Source organism: Colletotrichum phormii, assembly GCF_030913505.1.
Source record: "Colletotrichum phormii strain CBS 102054 chromosome Unknown BDP81scaffold_1, whole genome shotgun sequence".
In the NCBI taxonomy this organism is placed as follows: domain Eukaryota; kingdom Fungi; phylum Ascomycota; class Sordariomycetes; order Glomerellales; family Glomerellaceae; genus Colletotrichum; species Colletotrichum phormii.
The window spans coordinates 3,955,811-3,962,345 of NW_026851443.1; positions in this window are offsets into that span (position 1 = coordinate 3,955,811).

Below are 6,535 nucleotides of genomic sequence, written 5' to 3' on the forward strand. Positions count from 1 at the left end.
CGGGCGCATTCAATATCTCATGTACTTAGTAATGCGCAGTCAAGGAATTCACGCAGCAATCTGTGCCGTGAGGTGAATCACGACTGGAATGTTGTTCGTCAGTGGTAGAAAGTCGAGATGGAATTAATGATGAAAACCAGCTTTACGTCAATTTTCTGGTCATGTTGACGCAAAAGGCTGACCATCGGAAGGACTTGACACTCGGACTCTCACTTAGCGCACTTCTCACAGTCACCAGAACCCTTGCCATGGTGTCATGGTAGTCACAAGCTTCTCATGCACGCCAGCACCGTCACAAAACATGTTCTACAAAATGTTCCCCTGCGCCGTGACATGCTTCGAACAGCCTTATCAATCCAGCAGTATTCCCACAAATTCCAGGCTTTCGTGACCTTAGTCTCACTGTCTTAGACCGCCCCAAGTGTCCACGGTAACAGCTGTGACTTCCCTTATTGTGTTACCTATTACCACTTTCATTCCTGGCGAGCATGGCTTCTCGGAACAAGGTCTCCTTAACCTCTTTATCGGCTTCGCGCTCAGTGTCCGTCACTAGTCAATCACGAAAAATAGGAGGTATGTTCCCTTTCGCACCTTACCTCATCAATACGCACGGGCTCTCTTGAAGAGTCCGTGGTGTCCGTCTCATTGGCTGCAGTGCCGGGAATTCCTCTCAGCCTCTAGCTTCCGACTTCATACACAATTCAACACCACAGCGACCCTGCGGACATTCTACCCCGAACATGAACGACTCATCATCCGGGTCCTGCTCAGATACTCTTATTCCGAAGGGATTCAATTACCGAAGCATTGATTGTCTTCCGTCTTTCTTGCGCCATCTTTTCGGTCTCGACTCAAGTGGCGCTCATTTGTGTTGGGATTGGAGCTTTCGCCACACTCCATAGCTGCGGACTCAGCCACACAAACGTCGGCCACACCGGACTCGCCACAACGCATGCTATTTGAGAATGAGAAATCATGGGAATATGCTTCACAGCTTCACATCCACCAGATTCAACTGAAAAATATCACGATCAGCTGATCCGAGACGTTTGGGAGGCCTGCGAGGCGATCAACTGACGGATACGGGCCAATGTTGCGTGAGAAGCAGAGTTTGACTCAGGGGACCCCAGATATCTCCAGTACTTGTATGGCTGAATGCGCTGACGATACATAGATGATGGTATCTGTCCAGGGTGTGGCAAGTCCTGTCATTGGAATGATCTCGAAGGGCATTCGTCATCATGGATGGATAATTACTCGTACATCTATCCTATGATCGACGGACTTCCATCCCAGAGCAACATTTGCCATCACACACGGGCTGAGACTGTCACTTTTAGACGGGCTTGAGTGCAATCCCTTCGCACGAAGGGCGTCCCGCGCCATCTTGTGATAGGCACATGCAATGTATTGTATGCAAGGTGTTCGGGAGACAGTTGCCTTCATTAACACGAAGGCGAACGATCTGGTCTCTGAGGAGAGATATCCACCGAAATCTCGGGACGACGACGACCATCGCAGCTGTTCATTCGTCCTCCTTACAGCTACTCCCTAGGTGAGGTCAAGAGACGGTCATACCCAGGGGCTGGGCTCAGGGTAGCGTCCAAAGAGAGGTGGCCACTTGACAAGCGATAGGCGCATCAGCTTCGAGTAGGTGGAATCCGTCTCGGCGTCGCTGCTTCCCGATGTCACAGACGTACACGCTAAGCCGGTGTGGATGGGCCACCAGGGCCGGCTGACCTCCATAATGGGACATTATGGTCAATGACTTGTTGGTCATGGTTCTTGGCCCAAATGATTGGTGACTGTGAATCCAGACGAGATCTCCAACATGAGGCTCTCTCTCTCTCTCGATTCCTATCGACTCTGCCCAACGGTGTACGGTACTTTGGCTTTTGATGTCACCTAGGTATCTATTGGTGGTGAACCTCTTTGTTGTCTTGACTCTTTCTCTAGCCTCCAGGCAGAAGAGTACTCATCATCGAAGACATTGTCCCGATACCTCAGGTTTCGGTATGCACGGACATGGATCATCATGTCATACATGGCCAGAGAGATCTCCGGCAGCCTCTCCAACGAGCCTGGAGACTGAGCTAGAGGTGACAAGCGTCAGGGTTTTACGGAACAGTTCAGCTACTGTTGTTTCAACTCACTTACATGATTGGCCAGCCCCCTTCTATGTTCCACACAGGCACCTGTTCAGTGTTCACGTAGTCTCCATTGTGACCTGAAGGATACAATAGAAGTACGCAATAACTGTAGTCCTAGATCATATATAGTGCCGGTCAACTCAGTTGTTTCATGACCAGGCATAAGAGCGCACAACCTTGGTCCACATCATTCAAATGATAAATCTGACTATCTTACCTTAGTCAAATCAAGTCTGACTTTCGTGGCTTCCTCTACGAGTGAAGACATAAAACTGATTCGCAAGGCAAAATCAGGGCAGTAGTTCTCCCGCTCATAACAACGAATGGAGGTCAACGTGATAGCCAGCATGGTCTTAGGTGAGAGTCTCGGTGGCATTGCATCTCCCACGTGTATCAAATGAGGGTAATGTATGTAAGAAATCACATTCAACTATGGATGGGTTGGCACATTAGAGAAGCCTCATTTTGATTGAGAACAGCTTAGAGGCTGATATGATGGATAAGAGTTCGGCATGATTGGTTTGGCCGGCGCCGTCGAATCAATGCGGACACGTTCTCAACTGGCTGTGGCTGCCCAGCCGTCCTATCATCTGTGGCTTACCATCTGCAAGATTTCATTGGCGCTTCATGCATGGACCGAGGCTTGCCGCAAGGTAATACGATTTCGTTCAGTATTGCTCATGGTCTTCTATAAGCACGACAAAATTTTCAATGGGGAACCGCTCGGGTACAGACGGGTTTAAACCCAATGCTTCTGCGCCAGTTCTCAGCCAATCCATCGATCCTCAGGCGATGAGACTTCCAATACGGATAGAAAGGTCCCCTAATTGTCAACCAGCAGATATCAAAATCTCGGTATGATGAACAGCATTTGCAACACGTGACCCGAGTGTGCTGCTCTATTCCTTTCCCCTACCGGTCGCCTTAGTACTTAACTCAGGCCGAGAGCGGTCCGCCATACAGGTGGGTTGCAAGCGCCGTAAGGCAACGTGAAAAGCGGGGATTATAGCATGCCCACATGCCTACTTTAAGAAGTTAGGTTTTAATTACTTCTCCCTTCTCCAGTTGCTTATTTGTCGCCGACTCGTCGCATTGGGGGCTCGTTCATTAGCCTCCAGGGACTTGAGACGCATTTCTTTCAATTACCGACCTCTTCCAAAAGCATACATACCTCCAGAGACGGCACCACATCTCGTTTTTCTCAGCACGATCAAGCTGCACTGAGCCTTTGAAGCTGTCTGATAACGATGGCGAGAATCCGAAAAGCTATGGGCGCTACGATAGGAACAGAATTCCAAGCGGCATTCCGATCATGTGATTCATTTCGCATGTCGTGTTCTGTACCGTCACCTTACCGTCGTGAGACTAGACGCCTCCCGGTTGCCCCAGTCTCCTCACAAGCATCCGTTTGTCGCATGGAACAGCCAAACAAAGACTGATCAATCCATGTTTACTGCTCAGCAGACCATATTGCCTCATTTGAGCTTCAACTCCATCTCCTGATACTGGGAATTCTTTCACCTGTCTAAGACTCGGACAGTGTCAACGCCCGACTGCAAGCATATCTCGCCGAATTCAGCCCTCGCTCTCGGTACCGAGCTATTTACCGCCTTTCCAGGATAGCAGGCATCCATCACCGGTCGGTGAAGGACCCCTGAAAGAAATGAGGTTATTTCCAGCATCCCGTTTTGATGTCCCGACCAAGGCAGCAAGGCAACCCCTTGGCTAACCCGACAACCAGTCAGCAATGGCTGGCTTGTTTGTGGCCGCAAACAAGGCACACGATGTTGGCGTGATCATCAACCAGGAATGGCGGTCCACAGCTTGCAAGAAACCAGTACGGAATGCAGTCTTTGGCGCCGCCGCGCCGCCACATATATCTGATTGTTCAGCTTCGCGCCTACTTACAGACACTGCCTCAGATGCCTTGTAAGGTAGACAAGCGTCTTTCTCACCAGTATTTCCCCTGCATCTACCTCGTTCAACAGCAAGTTGCCGTCTCGGGGAAAGCGCATCAATCATCCGCGTCTAGAAGGACACCATGATGCAACTAACAGGTAGCCGTCGGGGAGGACTACCTGCTTCCGTTGGCCGAGGCGTCATAATGCTACCTATCGGTGGGCATGGCCGCAGCCACTTCAGAATCAATTCCCTTGTCTTTCATCTTCAAACACCAAAACAGAAGTGTGACGAAGTATCGCCACTGTCGGCAACATCCATCCACTTCCTTGTTTTTCTTTTTGCTTCGTAGCCAAGGCCTCTCCTTCGTATCTCCCTTGAGTCCACCTGTTCCAAATTCCGTAGCAACTTGAACATGCTGTTCACCCCTGCCTCATCAAGTTGCTTTGCGCTCAGATGCAAGGTGCGCTTTTACCTATGCTTGGTATCAAGGCACCAACACCGGTCTGCCTCATCAATGTATTCAGGTGGATGGTGCAAGCGCCATTGAACATGGCCCTGCGGCATTCAAGGGTGTATGGCGCATCGATTGTCCATTGGTCCGCGTCGCACAGAGGCTGCCATTTGCTCTCGTATCCAGATATCACTTACCGCCCCGCTTTCCACAAAGCTGCGTGAACAGCGCGCTTCCTTACGGGCACATTTCAGGATGAACTGAATGTGAGAGCCTTTGAGTTGTTGTATCGCGCATGAGAGCCTGGATACGTAATTGAGATACCTCTTCAGACAATGATGGTGTGCAAGTCTTGATTTTCATTCTGCAAGGGCCGTTTTGTCCCTTGACCGCCATCATTTCTTTTTTTGGGCTCGCCCTGCAACCTTTTTGTACAAGTCTACAACATCATCACAACATCCCTGAGCCCCCTGGACTTCTGAACTGCTGTCCGTGAGGCGGTCATTGGAGAGCCTCTGGGGCACATCCGGAGCTTTAATCTGGGCAGGCAAGGCAGCCAAGACATCCAGGCTGGTCGTGGATACGAAACTTACAGATTTTCTGGCTCTATGTGTGATTTCACAGGTCCCGGCCATGCAATATCTCGCAAGGTAGAGCTTTCTTTTGCATTTTGCCCGAACTTACGGATACTTCGTATCTCCCACTTGGTGCGGAACTATGCTACGGGGTCTTGCATGTTGTCTTGAACACATCTGGAAGAAGACATACTCCAGTCCGTACTGAGGCTTTCTTCCTGACATCTGGGTGGGTCACTCCAGTCCGCACGGCCCCGAGAGCCCCGGAGGTCCGATCGAGTCTTTTGCAAGCCCCGTCCTGACCCAACGTCCGGGACGGATACACTCGGGGGACAAGTTCAATGGCCGCTTTTTGGTGGCTAACGTGAGGACAGGCAGCCATTTACTTTGTCCCCCGAGCGGGGCACTACAGGCAGAGCACTCCCATGATAATCTGCAGGTCACTCTCAGGTAGCTAGCTGCCTGGGGCTTGACTGTGGTTGGAAACAAGAACCAAGTTTCGCATTTTCTGGTTCTCTATCTTGCAACAGCCATTGATTGGGTGCTGCAGACTTAGCCGGTCTGGCTATTGTGATACGAAGACAATCTCACCGATGTCCCACAACCATGCCCGCACCAGTTATCGAACGTTTCTGACGACATCCCGCAACAGCTCGCTACATTCGTTAAAATGGACAGTCTTAGCCTGCCGGCCTTGGCTATCTCAGGCTGAATCTCAGACCAAAGACAACGACGCGGATCTACAACACTCGAAGGCACACGACAACCAGACACCATAGTTGCTCATCGAACAGCCCTAGAAACAGCCTGGTACACCGCGCTGGTTCCCGATGGGCCAGCGTACCTTCTCGTTGCTCTTCCACGTCGACGCGCATCATGCTTCCATCATGGACGCTGGTCGATGCCTTCTTCCTCCAAGACAATAACGCATACAGTTTGAGGCCTTCTACACATAGCTTCGGACTTTTTCCATCTATGGTGCCACGCAACGACTCGGAGATTGTGAGGCGGACACCGAAAGTCAGGTCAACGTGACTTGTCACGAGGTCTATATATGGGAATCAGGGCGATGCTGAAGGCTTACTTCAGTCAGGCTGGAATTGTGAGTTGATTCCATTGGACTGAAGAGCCCATGAATACATCTTCATAACATCGAAACAATTCCTCTTTAGGTTCCTCGCAGGCCGCGTATGTGGGCCGTACAGCCGTGGCGCATCCATTATAATGCAGTAATAGAGAGGCTGGCATCAACAAAGTCAGGCATGACTGAGATATGACTTGATTATCGGCCCGCTATAGTCTAAATCAAACAATTGACAGACACGAAGTGGCCATCGGACTTTTGATATGCGCGCCCATCGAATACTTCTCACATGCACCAATCCGAGAAGCAGTAAAGTCAAGGGGCTGACGCGAGCTCAAACCTAACCAGGCCTCGACCCCAGCTAAGCCCCGTT